The 16,327-nt window shown below is 50.2% G+C and overlaps 1 pseudogene; it reads right to left on the reverse strand.

Annotated features, from left to right (window-relative positions):
- Nucleotides 1–16,327, reverse strand: part of LOC139825464 (uncharacterized) — a 347,351-nt pseudogene that overhangs the window by 299,022 nt on the left and 32,002 nt on the right.

Below are 16,327 nucleotides of genomic sequence, written 5' to 3' on the forward strand. Positions count from 1 at the left end.
CAACACTTACGTCATATAATTTCTTCACCGTCTCCAGCTGGATTTTATCAAAGGTACCATAATCCTTTTCTTCAACCATCTTATCCCGGTAGACTCGGTTTGACTCGTGCAGGTAGAGTTTCACCAGGTCTTGGGGGTGCTGCAGACATTCCGGGGTAGAGAACAGAAGGCCCTGTGGGGTGCAGAGACCAGCAGTAAACCCCACCTTGACCTGAAGGGCCTGATGTCTCCCCAGCATCCAGGCTGAATGGGGCTGAATCACTCAAAATGCAGAGTTACTGTAACAACCTGCAAATAAACTTCTGAAGAAGCCCCTGGAGAACGTGCCCTTCGTTACCTCCAATTTCCCAAAGCAATTGTATATATTACACCAATTTTAATAGCCAAAGTGCATCCCCAGCGCAGCCTGATCTCCAAGAGTGCGTAGGGTCAGACACCAGCCCGACGGGCGGGTTTCTGCATCCCAACACCACAGCACGGCTGCTTTGTCAAGAAGAAGATAGTTTGGACATCTTAGCGGTGATGATTTTTTTCTAAAATCAATTAATTTTAATTAGGTGCATTCTGGCTGCAGGAAATATTAGTTTCTGTCTGCTTATCACAGCATGTTTACCATGAACTCTATTAAAATGCATAAAAGAATTATATTTCAAAGAGGTGTCACCTATTACTAAGCCTATTAACAGCACCCAGGGTTTTCAATGGCATGTATTAAACAGACAGTTTTTATTCCTAACATCTAATTATTTACACACAAAACATAAAATGTATTAAAAGCAATGTAAAGCAGGCCATCGCAGCTCGATGGATCATGGCTCAAATCATTTGGGTTTCACATTTGTCATTACAGCTGTCAAGCTGTTATTTTATTTATTTCAGAGAAAAGATAGTGAGAAGAGCTGATGACTCAAAGAGAATAAGGTGAAACCCATCAGGTCCTAAAAAAAAGTCACTCTAAAGACACTCCAAGCCACAAAAGTTGTGTTCTTGATGCAAGCAAATGTAAGGCTCAGAGGGAAGAAAATCCACGTTTCACAAATCTGTAAGCAGTTTATTAACTTAACACCTGAACATCTCCCCTTCCTTCACTTTACAGACCCGACTCTCCCGACTCCTCTCAGCAGAGCTACCAGGCTCTGCCACGGCAACCAGCTGCGTCCCCAGAGAGCGACGGGGACGCTCTAGATATGGAAGAAATTGCTGCCCCTGAGGGTGGTGAGAGCCTGGCCCAGGTTGGCCAGAGAGGTGGTGGATGAACCATCCCTGGAGACCAGGCAAGACAAATAAATAACTTTTTCTTTGCAGTCTAAATAACATTTAAAATTATACTAACTAGTGCAGCATAGCGACCCCTTTCTAGCTGTCCTGCACTGCTGGATGAAGCACCTGCTCTCCTTTCTCCTGACGTTCTTCTTGGGGAGCCTGGAGCTGCCTCAGCAGCGGTGACATGAAAACAATGACAAACACAACAACAGCGTGTGGGCCACAAACTCAAGAGTCCTATTTAAAGTGCCAATTTTTAAATCTGCTCTGATATCAGGGAGGGTTGACGAGAGGCTCCAGTCACCCCCTTGGCACTGCATAGAATCACAGAATCATTTCAGCTGGAAGAGACCCTCACGAGCATCGAGTCCAACCATACCCTAATTCTAGCATGAAACCATGTCCCTAAGCACCTTGTTTAAACACCTTTCAAACCCCTCCGGGGATGATGACTCCACCACTGCCCTGGGCAGCCTGTTCCATAGCACCGTGGTTGCCATGTGCGATAGAGCAGCTGCTGGCACCTGGATCTCTGTTAGGAAGAAAAATAGCAGAGATGGGAAGAGAGAAGGAGGGGGAAGCTGTGAAACCAGACTGGCTCAGGTAACCACACGCCAGCCAAACCCAAGGTAAAGCTGTGCCAAACAACCGTGCCAGACCAAGGCACAAAACAAACTCTTGCTGACCCTGCGCCCATCTCGCCGCCGTCATTCCCAACTCAGCCACAATGTCAGCACGTAACACACAAGGTGCATTTCGGTGCTTCAAGCCTGAAGTTTGCAGGGCTCTTTAGTGAGCTCAACCAAGGGTGAACATGAAAATCCCTCCCCATGCAAAGGAGTGAGGAGTTCACTGGCAGCGGAGCCGACGTGGAGCAGCAGGACACGCCGGAGCCCCCGCTGCTGTCTGGCTGTCAGGAGGAGAGAGCCTGCTCTTCCCCAGCTGCCACAGATCTTCATGTGACATGCTGCTTCAAAATCTTGTTAGAAATAGGAATAAAAAGCAAAATACAACCCTGCTGGGTCTATGATTATTATTTTACAGAGATGACAGATATAATTTAGAGCATAATACCATGGTAACCCTTTCAGATGGAAAGAAAGACAGCAGCAGGGCTTTCTCTGGTGGGAGCCAGCGGGGAATGTATTTTTAAAAAGCATAATCCACAACTCTGTCACTGCAGAGACCTGTCTGCTTTAATCAAGGGTAAATTGCTTGGAGCGTACCAATCAATTTAACTCTGCAGTGCATGGTGGGACCCAGAGGCACGAAAAGGTGCTGTAGAAGTGCAAGACAAAGTAGTGTCGGACTTGAACCACAGACGGGACCCACTACAGAGCGAAAGTAACAGATAATACCTTCTGATGAGCCCAAAGGATTACAAAGGACTGAAGGGTGACCTTGCCCCTGCAGCAGTAACATCAGAAACAGTAAATTATATACTCACAACAACCAGGAGCCAGGCTGCCGTTCCTGCAGACCTTGCCTAACCCTGCTCCAGCCCCTTCTTGCCTGTCATCCCTGACTGTGGTTTCCAGCCCCTCCTCATATTTCCAGTGAAACGTGACAGCAAATTAAAGTTAGATTATTACAAATTATTACGGTACTTGCTGAGCCTTCTGTAGTCATTTAAAACCAGCCACGAGCCCAGGGGGCTGAAGATGGTCATAGATTTTGAGGTTCCTTGTTATTCTTTTTAAAAATCAGGAAGCAGCATCCTTCAGCCCAGACCCTGGTGTGTTCCCAGGTCAGCAGTGACCCGAATGTGTTTGTGTACTCAGCAGAGGAACCATGCCCAGTGCTGGCTTCCCCTCTTCATCCCCCTTCTTCACCCACAGCCCTTCTGCCAGTCGCCACCTCCCTGGAGACTCATGTTCCCCTTTGGGAGCCAAAGCCCCCACAACACACACATTACCCTGGTGTCACATAGGACAGACCAGCTTATCTCTACTTGAGGGCCTGAACCAAAGTTTCACCCTTGGCCAGCTGACGCCAGACAAGCAGCAGCACTGAGTACAATGCTGAGGCATTTAATGCTGTCCAGCTGAAGGTGAAGTCCAGAGACAAAATCAAGTTAGAACAGTGGATGAAAATCATTGTTCTGCAAGGATACATGGAATTTCTCACAGCCTTCCCAAGTCAACACAACTAGATGGTTTGGTAGGGGTCTGGAGCATCTTTCTGATGAGGAAAGACTCAGTGAGAGTTGGGGCTGTTAAGCTGGAGAAGAGAAGCTGAGAGGGATCTGATCAATGGATCAATATCTCAGGGTGGGTGTCAGAGGATGGACCAGACTCTGTTCAGTGGTGCCCAACGCCAGGGTGAGGGGCAACGGGCACAGACTGAAACACAGGAGGCTCCATCTGAACATGAGCAGAAACTTGTTTGCTGGGAGGTGCCAGAGCCTGGCCCAGGCTGCCCAGAGCGGGTGTGGAGGAATTGAAAACCATTCCAGTGGTTAAAATTCAGACAGTCAAGAAAACACACCTTCAATGAAAATAAAGAAATAATGGGAAGGGTTATTAGAATGGAGTCGTGAGACAGGTAAACTGAGCCTTGGCAGCTAGGAAGTGTCAGGTAGTCTGTAAACCCTGCCGTACCCAACCAACGGGGAACTGGGGAGGGAATTTGCAGTTGGGATTAGGGGTGGATATAAGCAGTGGCTTTTTGCCCTGTTTTGTGTGCCTACCTTTAGGTGGAACACCCGACCTTGCAAAATCGTTAATAAAATATGCTTTGCTGAGAGATCCTACCTGAGCCTATTATATTGGTGAGATGATAACTTCCTGCATGCAATACAGTGCCCAGTGGGCACTGCTGAGCACATGGGCAGAAGGCCTCGATGTGTCTGGGAGGGGACCCATGGCATGCTGCATCTGCCCGCACCTCGCTGCATCCCCTGTACGTTGCTGCATCTGCCCGCACCTCGCTGCATCCCCTGTACGTTGCTGCATCCCCCCGCACCTCGCTGCATCCCCTGTACGTTGCTGCATCCCCCCGCACCTCGCTGCATCCCCTGTACGTTGCTGCATCCGCCCGCACCTCGCTGCATCCCCTGTACGTTGCTGCATCCGCCCGCACCTCGCTGCATCCCCTGTACGTTGCTGCATCCGCCCGCACCTCGCTGCATCCCCTGTACGTTGCTGCATCCCCCCGCACCTCGCTGCATCCCCTGTACGTTGCTGCATCCGCCCGCACCTCGCTGCATCCCCTGTACGTTGCTGCATCCCCCCGCACCTCGCTGCATCCCCTGTACGTTGCTGCATCCGCCCGCACCTCGCTGCATCCCCTGTACGTTGCTGCATCCGCCCGCACCTCGCTGCATCCCCTGTACGTTGCTGCATCCGCCCGCACCTCGCTGCATCCCCTGTACGTTGCTGCATCCGCCCGCACCTCGCTGCATCCCCTGTACGTTGCTGCATCCGCCCGCACCTCGCTGCATCCCCTGTACGTTGCTGCATCCGCCCGCACCTCGCTGCATCCCCTGTACGTTGCTGCATCCGCCCGCACCTCGCTGCATCCCCTGTACGTTGCTGCATCCCACCGCACCTCGCTGCATCCCCTGTACGTTGCTGCATCCCACCGCACCTCGCTGCATCCCCTGTACGTTGCTGCATCCGCCCGCACCTCGCTGCATCCCCTGTACGTTGCTGCATCCGCCCGCACCTCGCTGCATCCCCTGTACGTTGCTGCATCCGCCCGCACCTCGCTGCATCCCCTGTACGTTGCTGCATCCGCCCGCACCTCGCTGCATCCCCTGTACGTTGCTGCATCCCCCCGCACCTCGCTGCATCCCCTGTACGTTGCTGCATCCGCCCGCACCTCGCTGCATCCCCTGTACGTTGCTGCATCCCACCGCACCTCGCTGCATCCCCTGTACGTTGCTGCATCCGCCCGCACCTCGCTGCATCCCCTGTACGTTGCTGCATCCCCCCGCACCTCGCTGCATCCCCTGTACGTTGCTGCATCCCACCGCACCTCGCTGCATCCCCTGTACGTTGCTGCATCCCACCGCACCTTGCTGCATCCCCCTATGCCTCACTCCATCCCCCACACCTCGTTGCATCCCTCTGCGCCTCACTGCATCCCCCTACTCCTCGCTGCAGCCCCTTGTGCCTCCAACGCTCCCTCGCAGCTCCCTCACCCTCTATCTGCCTGACTTCCCTGACACCCACAGCCCAAGATTTCTGCCTCCGCTCCACTGTCTCTGTTCCTCGGAAGCTTTTGGCAGAGCTCAGGCATGCACACAGCTGAGGAGAGTGGAAATTGCAATGCGTCCCTGCCCTGTATTCCCTGTGGAGAGATGCAAATATTCATGTCCCACACAGAGCTGCTGGCTAAAGTGTAAAACACACCAATCTCCTTCCAAAACAGTCACTGCTTTTCCTTCAAATCACCTCTGCCTAGATAATGGTTGTTTGCTGCTGCCTGACAGAAGACAATGTTAGGTGCTCACAGCAGGGGGGTTCACCCCAGCTGAGGCCAAATCCACAGCCGCCTCTGCTCTCAGCGTCGCGGGGCAGCAAGGCCGAGCATCGCGCTCCCCTCGCAGGCTTTGCACTGGGACCACAGTCACAAGCCACAGCAAGAGCAGAGCAAAGCTCCTCTCAACCCAGCTATGAGTAAGCAATCAAGCGGTATTAAAGAAGCGATGGACAACGTCCTCGGACACACGGTGTGAACTGTGGGGTTGTCCTGTGCAGGGACAGGAGCTGGACTCGATGATCCTTGCGGGTCCCTTCCAGCTCAGGACGTTTTGTGATTCTAAGTGAATTTGTTTGCTGGGGACAGGGGAAGCCCTGAGGGTGCTCAACTCTCAGTTCACCCAGAGCCTCCCAACCAGCTCTAGCCCAGCAGTATGCAATGGGAAGAGGGACCCACGCTTTGAGATTCTCTCAAACCCACTCCCCAGCACTGGAGCTGAACAAAAAGGTCTCCGACAACCAAGCCCAAGCAGGCTCCTACCAGTGGCCGTAGTCCAGGTGCTGCCGGATCAGCGTATGGGGCTGCACTGTCCCGTAAGCGTCCACCTCGGGCATGTTGAGATCATCAATGAAGTACACGAGCTTCTTGGTACCTGGAGGGCCATAATTCCTACCAGCCTTTTTCTCCAGAGGTTTCTCAAGCATACCTGTAGGGAGGCAGAGGTGCAAAGCTCATCTACTGGGAGAGCAACTGCTGCAAAATAAAAATGATTTCTCAGCCCAGCTCAATGCTGTGCTGTGTGTAGCTACAGCGGCCCCTCAAGGAGCTGAGATGTCCCCCAGCTGCAGCTGTATGAGGAGCAGCTGAGGGGCCTGGGGGTTCAGCTGGAGAACAGGAGCTGAGGGGAGACCTTCTGATCTCTGAACTGCCTGAAAGGAGCTCGGAGCCAGGGGGGGTCGGGCTCTGCTCCCCAGGAACAAGCGCCAGGAGCAGAGGAAATGGTCTCAAGTTGCACCAGGGGAGGTTGAGGTTGGATCTGGGGAACAATTTCTTCCCCAAAGGGCTGTGGGGCATTGGAACAGGCTGCCCATGGCAGTGCTGGAGTCACCAGCCCTGGAGGGTTGGACAGACGTGGAGATGAGGTTCTCAGGGACTAGAGTGCTAGAGCTGGGTTACGGTTGGACTCGATGATCCTGAAGGTCTCTTCCAACCAAACTGATTCTATGATTCTACAGTGCAGCTGGGAGCCCTGCAGGGACCCTTGGTCAGCATTTTGGTTTGACTTAAATCAGAAAGCTCTCAACTCTTCCTTCCAAACAAAAATACAACAAACTTCGTCTGCTACAAAACATGTCTACCTCAGAGCAAACAAGAGCTTTTCATGCAAGATAAAGCCTTTTGAATCTCTTCTGCATAATTTTTTAAACGAAATCTTGCTTGCAGAGGTGGCTGTGCCAGAGCAGTGAGCGTCCCCTGCTGCCTGCCCCGGCGATGCGGCAACTGCAGCGTGGCCAGGGCAGCAGGCACTGGGCGCTGCGATGGAGAAAGGGAGATGGATGCTGTGGGCACAGAAGCCCACGAGCAAAGCTGCTGGTTTTGTGAATATATGCATCTTGTACCCTGTTAGACAAAAATAGGCGATCTCAGGGCCAAATTCCTGGACATCTTCAGAACAACCAACATGACACTTTTATTTAAATGCATCAAATAATCATAAGTTCCCTGATCTTCTCACCAGCGTTACCCAACCCTCCAGATAATGTGACAAGACTTAATTCCAACACGAGCTGTCAAATTACCACCTAGTTTCAAGTAGGGTCACGCACACGCAAAGGAAAGCACGGAGAGAACAGTTTCGCATTTCAAAGCCTTGGAAGACTTTAATTTGTTTTAGCAGAAGGCTGGGGTCATATGTTGCTCTAGCTCATAAAACGTGGGGAATATTTATAATCCTGGGCTGATATTTAATAAAAATCACCCCACGTCGCTGCACATCATGTTCTATAGGTTATTGATTCCTCTGATGGCAGCCCAGGCAACCTTTACTGTCTCAGTAAGTGGAAAAGCAAACGGAAGCAACGCTCCTCTGCCCAGACCCCGGGTGGGTTTTCTGCCCTGTGCTTACTCGAAGAATTTGTTTCATTAGCAGTTTTGGGTTGGCAACAGACCTATAAGGTGCTATAAAGCAGCACACGGTAAGTAGCAATTCTTTGTAATTAGGGAAGACTGGCAAATGTAAACGGGACTGGGAGTTTTTTTAAGCCATTTATTATCACGTGCAAAAGTTGTTAAGGAAGATTTATATTCCGTTGGTTTGTTTCAGATCCCAGACCTTTCAAAACGCTGGGTTTTCCTGCTTGGGTGCACTGCAGACAGCTCGCCTTGCTCACCACTCAAAACGCAGCTGATTTCTTGTCACAGACAGTTGCTGCACAAAGGAATGGATTGTGCTACGGAAAATGATGAATCTTTCCTCAGCGGAGCCTCTCTCCCCGTTCAATAAAACCACAATATTTGAAATTTCTGGTAGCAAGTTAAATTAAGTGTTTCAAATAAGCATTTAATTTAAATTTAATTAGTCCCTAATTAACATATAAAATCAGCCCTTTTTGAGGTTAAACAAGTATGCAAGAGATTCATCACACTGAAATGCAATTACTGGGGATCAAGTGACATGTGCGTGGAAGTGGTATTTTAATTCAAAGCCGTATCTCACAATAATAATAAGGGGCGGTGTGTCTGTGTGAGATCCTGACACATACTCAAACCAGCACCTCAAAGAAACAGCCTGGACACCTCGTACCTTCTGGTTGGGGAGCAAGGGAGAGGGAAAAAAAGAACCCAAACAAAAAAAACCACAAGATTTATTGCAATTTCTCTGAATGACAGAAGTCAGGGCTACATCTGATGGAGGGGCAGAGGCCCAAGAGGGCACGAAGCAGAGCGAGGCCCAGGGCAAATGCCACAGAATGTGGTATTTAGTCACAATAAACTACAGAAAATCCCCAAACTGGCCCCAGGTTCAGGCAGAGAGAGTGTTGGGCTCCTTTTAACCCCTGTGCACATGGCGCTTCTGGAAGCCACAGGATGCAGGGATGGGTTGAACAACAACTCTGCTTCCCCTAAGGGCTGCATCTTATACATCTCTGCAGCAACAGGCACCTTGTCTAAGGAACTACTGGAACTCAGGTTAGGATCTTTTTTAAGTAAGAAAAAATCCAAAATTACTTTGTGCCCATGTTTTACAAATTTAAAGATGTGCCTGCTGGGGAAAAGAATAAAGCAGCCAAGTGACAAACTACACAAAAAGGGACAAATTAACTCTAAAAAATGAGCAGCAGGGATCCAGGCCAAGCAGTATAAATCATGCTTCTCAATGCAAATCTCACCACCACATCTTCATCCACACACAAGACAACTTGCTCCTCTGTGCAGGGGAAGAAAATCACTGACTCAGCCCACAGCTCATGACCAGGGACACGGTGCCAGGTCTGCCTGTACAAATAACACCTGCACACACTCGCCCATCCAGCTGGAGACAAACGGCTGCACATTCACAGAATCACAGGATCCCAGGCTGGTTGGGCTGAAGGGACCTCTGCAGATCCCCCAGTCCAAGCCCTGCTCACGCAGGGTCACAGAGCAGATCACACAGGTGGGTCCAGGCGGGTTTCAATGTCTCAGAGAAGGAGACTCCACACCCGCCCTGGGCAGCCTGGGCCAGGCTCTGGCACCTCCCAGCAAACAAGTTTCTGCTCATGTTCAGATGGAGCCTCCTGTGTTTCAGTCTGTGCCCGCTGCCCCTCACCCTGGCGTTGGGCACCACTGAACAGAGTCTGGTCCATCCTCTGACAGCCACCCTGACATATTGATCCCATTGATCAGATCCCTCTCAGCTTCTCTTCTCCAGCTCAACAGCCCCAGAGCTCTCAGTCTCTCCCCATAAGAAAGAATCTCTAGGTCCCTCAGCATTTTTGTCCCCCACCCAGGCAGCTGGACAGAGAGACAGACAGACAGACAGACAGACAGACAGACAGACTGCCAGACAGCTCAGCCCATTTAGCAGCTCAAGGGCATTTTGCAGAGACCCCAACACAGGGAAAAAAGCAAAGGGGCACCTGGGAGGGAGGAGGGAGACTGCAGCCATCACACACTAGCAAGACCCAAAACCCTTCAGACCTGCCCCAGAAAGCTGCCGTGACTCCACGACACAGCCCCAGGTGACACAGCGTGGGCTGAGCCTGTGCTGTCACCTCTGCGAGTGGATCAGTCCCACAGGGCAACTTTAAACTCTGACACCTTCCTTAAAACATCTGCAGTGTCGGGAGCCCAGCAGAGCACAGACAGGGGCTGTGATGCTCATGGCCGTGAGCGTGTTCGCCCCAGGGCCACCTGGCCAGGAAAAACCCACATGGTGAAGGTTAAAACCTTGGTCTCACTGGTGCTGGTCCTGTAGAGGGAGTAAAGGGATTTCAGGACACTTGGGTCAGACCAAACTCCATAAAGGAAGTTATTTTGGTTTACAGTGACCCACAGCTGTTGTTCAACTCAAAACAAGCAAGGTTGTTTCATTCCTGATTAATAAATACATGTAGAAAATTATCCTCTCTCTTTAGGTCAACTGAAAGTGAAAATACCATTCCAAAATGAGTCACTTTTCAACAATTCCCTCTTTCTCTTCATCTGTGAAAAGACTACACAGCAGAACTGACCTTATCCTGGTCTCAAACTTCATCTTTCACTGATGTGCCAAAATCCTCATCAAAGATATTCTCATGGGCTTCCCCAGGTCAGAGCCTCCCAGGGTCAGCAGCCGTGTCCCCTGGGGCGGTGGGATGTGGCACCCGCTCCGTGGGAGCACACGGGGCTGCATCAGGATGCGGGGGACAGCCCAGGAACCAGCAGCACCTGCACATCCCCATTAGCACTGTCCTCACTGACAACTGGGATGCAATTCCCATCATTGCACTCTGAGGACAGCTTAGATCCCAGCCAAGCAACCCATTCTATTCAGCACGGGCTTAAATTCAAGCGTATTAAAGACACACCTCAAGTCAAGTACGAGCTGTGTGCTGTAGAGAACAGCAGCAGATTTAAGTGTGTGCTTTGCACAGCCCTGAACCAGAGTCGTGGTGTTCAGAATTCAATCCCTCATGTTGGGAAATGCCATTTTCCATAAAACCAGGAGTCTGCGGACCAGTGAGTTTCACAGTGGGATTTAAGAGTCAGTGGGTGCCAGTGCAGTGCCCACAGTGCACACCCAGCTCCAAACCCCGACGGACACCCCAGGAATTTGGTGACCTGCCAGGCAGAAGTCCCACATCTCAGCCATTGTCTTACCTTGCAGCATGGCAGAGGTGGTGTAGTAGTTAAACGGGACCTTCTTCACCACATAGGCGTCTGTATCCAGTGAGCAGAGCTTGTCCCCCACCAGCACAGACTTCCCCGTGCCGGCGTTGCCCACCAGCATCACGGGGCGCCGGCGCTCCAGGAGCCTGTCCATGAAGTACCGCACACGGACCGTCTCGGTGGTGGGCACCAGGCAAGCCTGAGAGGGGCAAAACGAGCAGGTAAGTGTACCCATCTGTGGCACCACCCCACTGCCATGTTCTGAGGAGACATCAAACTGGGAGAGCCAGGAATGAGTGCGGTGACCTGAGTTTCTAGATGGCGCTAGGAAGGGAACAATACACTGCTACCAACCATTCAAGTCAAACTATCTGTACAGACGAAACAATGACAGCGGGATGCTGAGAGCAACATCTGGATCTCCCCGCAAACACACATTTTGCTAAAATGGTAACAATTTTTACAAGTCATCTGCTCACTGTGGCACCTCTAAAAGGAAAGAAAGGCATAGCTGGCAAACGCAATTCACTACCTGCAGCAACTCTCATTTTTCGTCCAAATCATATAAACAACCCTATTTTCAGCCACGCAGAATGACGAGATGGTGTCTCAGGGACTTTGTCACTACGTTGTCCCACATCCTGCTTCTCTCTGCAGGCCAAACGCACCTCCATCCCGCACCCTGGGCACACCAGCCCTGGCTCATAGGTGTCTCTGAGCCTGCGCCTCATGTACATCACTCAGCTCTGGAAGATGGATGGAGGATGAGTCTTCACAGTCAAAGTACAGTAAAGAAAGATGGGTAATTGAGTTGTACTTCATAAAGAATGTGTCAAGGGTTTTGATTGTGGGGTGACAATACAACCATGGCAGATGTGTTGTTAGCCCCCTCTCCCCCACCTTCAGCCCCTCTCTCTCCCCCATTCCCACTCAGGACAGGTGATTGGGAGGGAAAGAAGGATAGATAGAAGAGAATTGGAAAAATTAAAGATGTTTTACTAATGCTACTGATAAGAATAGAGAAAATAATACAAAATATACAAAACCAATCTTGAAAGCCCCAGCAACTGCAGAGCTGGCACCTGAAGTCCTGGACTGGACTGTGCAGCCAACCGGAGCTGGATTCAGTCTGTCATGAGGCCTCAGTTCGCAGGGACGACCAGCAAGGTCCTCTCCTAATCTCGGCCATAAGCAAAATGGACGAGATCCTCGTGATCTCCCACTTTTATATGAAGTATTCACGTGAATGGGATGTTATACTCTGTTTGTCAGTTTCTTGGTCACCTGTTTCTCATTGCCCCTCTCGCGAGATGCGAATCTGTCCTTATCAATAACCTCACATTCCATTGCTATGTTTACCAAAACATGGATCTGGTTCTCCAGGAAAACGCAGCTGATATGAAGGTTTTACCTGACAGGCAAATTCACTAAAAGAGAAACTTGTTTTTAACAAAACCAGGACGGAATGCCATTCTTATTATGAAGTGCTTGACCTCGAAGGAGACTTCAATTGAAATGCCTGCATACAGTCACTAAAATGCATGTGCTCTTCCCAGACAAAACACGTGCAAGGTTCACATACCTGTAAGGGCATTTCTGGATCAAATTCAAACTGAGGAATAAGTTTAGACCAAGGTTCAAACTTCTTCGTTTCTGGATCAATGTAGAAGTCAAAGACTGTGCCCTGAGAGGGAAACTTGATAGTCTTGAATTCTGCCACCCACCACCTGCTGAACTCCACTCTGTAGTCCACAAGCTATAAGACAAAAAGTGGAGAAAATACACTAATCTGGATCAATTCATTAGTAATGGAGAATGTTATCTATCCCAGTCCACCAGAGCGGGATTAGTCCTTAAAATATATTCCACAGCATAAAGTTCTTATCATTTTTCCTGCTATTAAGCCTAATTTTTCATTTTCTTCATTTCTGCTCATCAGTCCTATTTATTCATCTAAATAATTCATCCTCTGTGTTGATCACTCTTGGTATGTCTGAGACTAGATAGATGGATCAATTTGAAAAAGAGAAATACGTGCCTATGACTAAACAGACCACTTGATTGATTCTTGGTGCCTACTTCTTCCAACAGACAAGGACACAACATCCGTCTACATCTGTGCTCATGGTCGGTCACAGCATGCATACCAAAGCCTTTCCTCATCAATCACACCACTCTATTCAGAGTGAGTTGTTGTCTTCTGGCTTCTTTTCAAGCCACAACGTTTCAGACAAGCAGGACTGCAGACACCAGCGTACCAAAGCAGCAGCGAGGGGCTGCCCCTTTGACCCCGCCGTGATTCTGCGCTGCCACATTCCCCTCAAAGCACCCGTTTCCTTGCTTTTCCCCATTGTATCCTTCTACACATGGAGATTTTGGAGCATCTGAATTTTTTCAACTGGGGTGACAGTTTTGCTTTAGATGCTGGGTCAGGACTCACAAAATGTGCTTAGTCCCCTCCTCTGCCCTAGGTCTCCTGTATGACATTGGGCCAGCCATTCTGCCCAAACACCTTCCCATGTGGACAATGGGAACTGGAGAGAGGTGGAGGGGAGGAGGAGAGGAAAACTGCTGTGAGAAAGATGTTTGTGAAATACCGGACGCATCATTCAGCCCGTTTTAACAGCACAGTTTGTTCCTGGGGTGTCTGCGGGTCTCTCCTCCCCATAGCCATACAATGTGGGGTCACCAACACATTGTCCATAGGCTGCTCGGCCTCCATAAGGAAACCTGGGTTTGTTGCTGAACTGAACCAAGTGTCCTCCATAAAGCCTCCTGAGCCACAGTCCCTCAAAAGACCAGTGGATTTGAAAAACACATTAATAGTATCCACGATTTTGCAGACTCGTGCTATTCAGAGAGGCAGAATCCCTGTAATTCTCCATTCTCCTGTTGTTATAACTCCTCAGCAGCGGCAGCAGAGTAGCCCGCAGTGGAGCGGGACGTGCGTGGCTGCTAAAAGCTTTCCCACAAGGGTGCCCTTACCCCGCACAGCCAGACCGCCTGCAAGCGCGCTGTGCCGCGCTGCCCGCCCGCCCTGACCCCGCGGTTAAATGGAGCCACTCCAGCCCCAGCTCTATTGCCAGAACGGTGTGGAATTCAAACCACTTCCTTAATAAAAACCCCATATGGATTACCGCTAATTTCAGAGCCAGGAAATGGCAAATCTATCATCTGTTTTTATACAGGGGCCCCGCTACCCACCAACAAGCACCGAGTAGTGGGAAGCCTCCCAGACTGTTTCTCCTGACATTTCGGCCGCGAAAGGTCAGCGCGAAGGGCACCTTCGGTGGAAAGCAATAAACAGATTTTATATTGGATCATTTTTCATCAGGCTCCCCATTGCTCGGACTGCTGTATCCTCGCACTCTCAGCTCTGACATTTACAGAGCATCGCGGGCAGTAACGCACAGCCAGGCTCCCGGCGGAGCCTCCCGGAGGGTCGCTGTGCCTGCAGCTGCTCCTGCAGCCCACCCAGAGCCACTACCGCAGGCAGGAGCCCGGCCTGATGCACCCGAGACTGACTGTGCGGCACGGGGAACACAGCGGCCAGCTGCCACAGCACCGCACACCAGCATACTTGCGCTTGTACTGCTGAAGCAAAGACAAGTAGTGCTTCCCAGGCTTTATTGTGTTTTGTTTTGTTTCTTTAAGTCATCCTAGACTGGCAACACTAAGGCTGAGTATTTCCCAGCTGGCACATGGGAAATGGAGGCTCCACAAGGACCAAGGAAGCTGGCCTCGCACAGGTCATTCAATGGTCACAAGGTGTGATGGCACCAAGTGAGCACCCAGCTGAGCTTGAGCTGTGTTGTTCAGCACTTCCTGAAGCATCTGATCCTTGGCATGGAGCAAATCTGAAGAGACCAGCAGACACTCTAGGTCTGGCGTTAAGGTACATGAAAACACACAAAGAGACCCCTGGGAGCACTTGAGCAGCCATCAAGAACGGCAGTGCCTCCACCCGAGCTGGGGAGGGGTGTCTGGTGTTACATTCGTGGAGAGACCTCCCGCATAGTCCAGACAACACAGAGTTTGACACAAGCCCAGCGGAGATCAGACGTGGATCTCCAAGCCCTTGACAGCAGTGCAGTGTGGGCAGACCCAGACGTCAGGACTACACACTTTAGATCTGAGGATAAGGCGTCCTCTGACTAGGGGATGCAACCACCCAAGAGTAGGTGTGCCCCTGTGGCCACGAAAGTCAATGGCACCTGGGGTGCCTTAGGAAAAGTATGACCAGCAGGTCAAGGGAGGTTGTTCCTCCGGCTCTGCTCTGCCCTGGTGACAAAACACCGGCTGGTTTGTGTTATGTAGCACGTCTACCTGTGCAGTCAGAAGGCTGAAAGACTGCTCCACTGATACATCCATCTGATAAATCACTCTTAATTTGATCACATTATGCACATCCACAGGCTTCTATAAGTTAACCTTATGTTTCTCCCCAGTGAAATGCATCTGCATAAGCAAACATCCCTCCACCTTTACCACTGACCCCTCAGCTGTTCTCCGGTGGTGTTACACCCTGGATAACGAGGCCTTTCGTAAAAGGAATTGTTGTGTTTCTAGTTTATTATCACCTATATGAGAGCCCCAGGAAAACAGCATTACTGGCATAGCACTATGTTTCAGAAAGTATGAAGAAATCAAAACAACACAAAACCACACAAACAAACTGTGTGAAAGATGCTGAAGAGGCATCTTCCGTCTTACCTGATCTCGAAACATTGATCCACCAAAGGCCCAGACGGCAGCAAAGACAAAGTAAAGTTCATAAAGCTCCTTGGCACAGTCAGGAGGTGTGTTCTCCTCTGCCAGGAGACATTCAAGGAGGTAGCACAACATCTGAACCATACTCTGTTCAGGAATGGGAATAATCTTCTTAAATCTAAGGGATGGAAATTAGAAAGCAATACGTCCATCACAACCCAGGAAGACTAGAAATGCTCTTTCAGAACACTGGCATTCTGCTTGTCAGCGGTACGTGTCCTATTCCCAGGTACAATAAAGAGAACACCCATTCTCACACTCAGACCCGCTGGCACCGGCACATATACAAGTAATAACAATAATCAGAAGTTTCAAGCATTTTAAAACTTTGATCTTCTTGAAAGAAGCAGAATGGAAGACTTGCTAAAGGCAATGATTTCCTGCGAGCACGATGAGTTCAAAAGCGGTCAAATAGAGGAGTAATAAAATAAACCCTTTCATCTTGCCATTTTACATTCATTTAAGCTACACTTACAGAATTCCAAACTAATATTGTAGCTGCACTGAAGTCCTCCATAAA

This window comes from Patagioenas fasciata, unplaced genomic scaffold (assembly GCF_037038585.1).
Source record: "Patagioenas fasciata isolate bPatFas1 unplaced genomic scaffold, bPatFas1.hap1 Unplaced_1, whole genome shotgun sequence".
NCBI lineage: Eukaryota > Metazoa > Chordata > Aves > Columbiformes > Columbidae > Patagioenas > Patagioenas fasciata.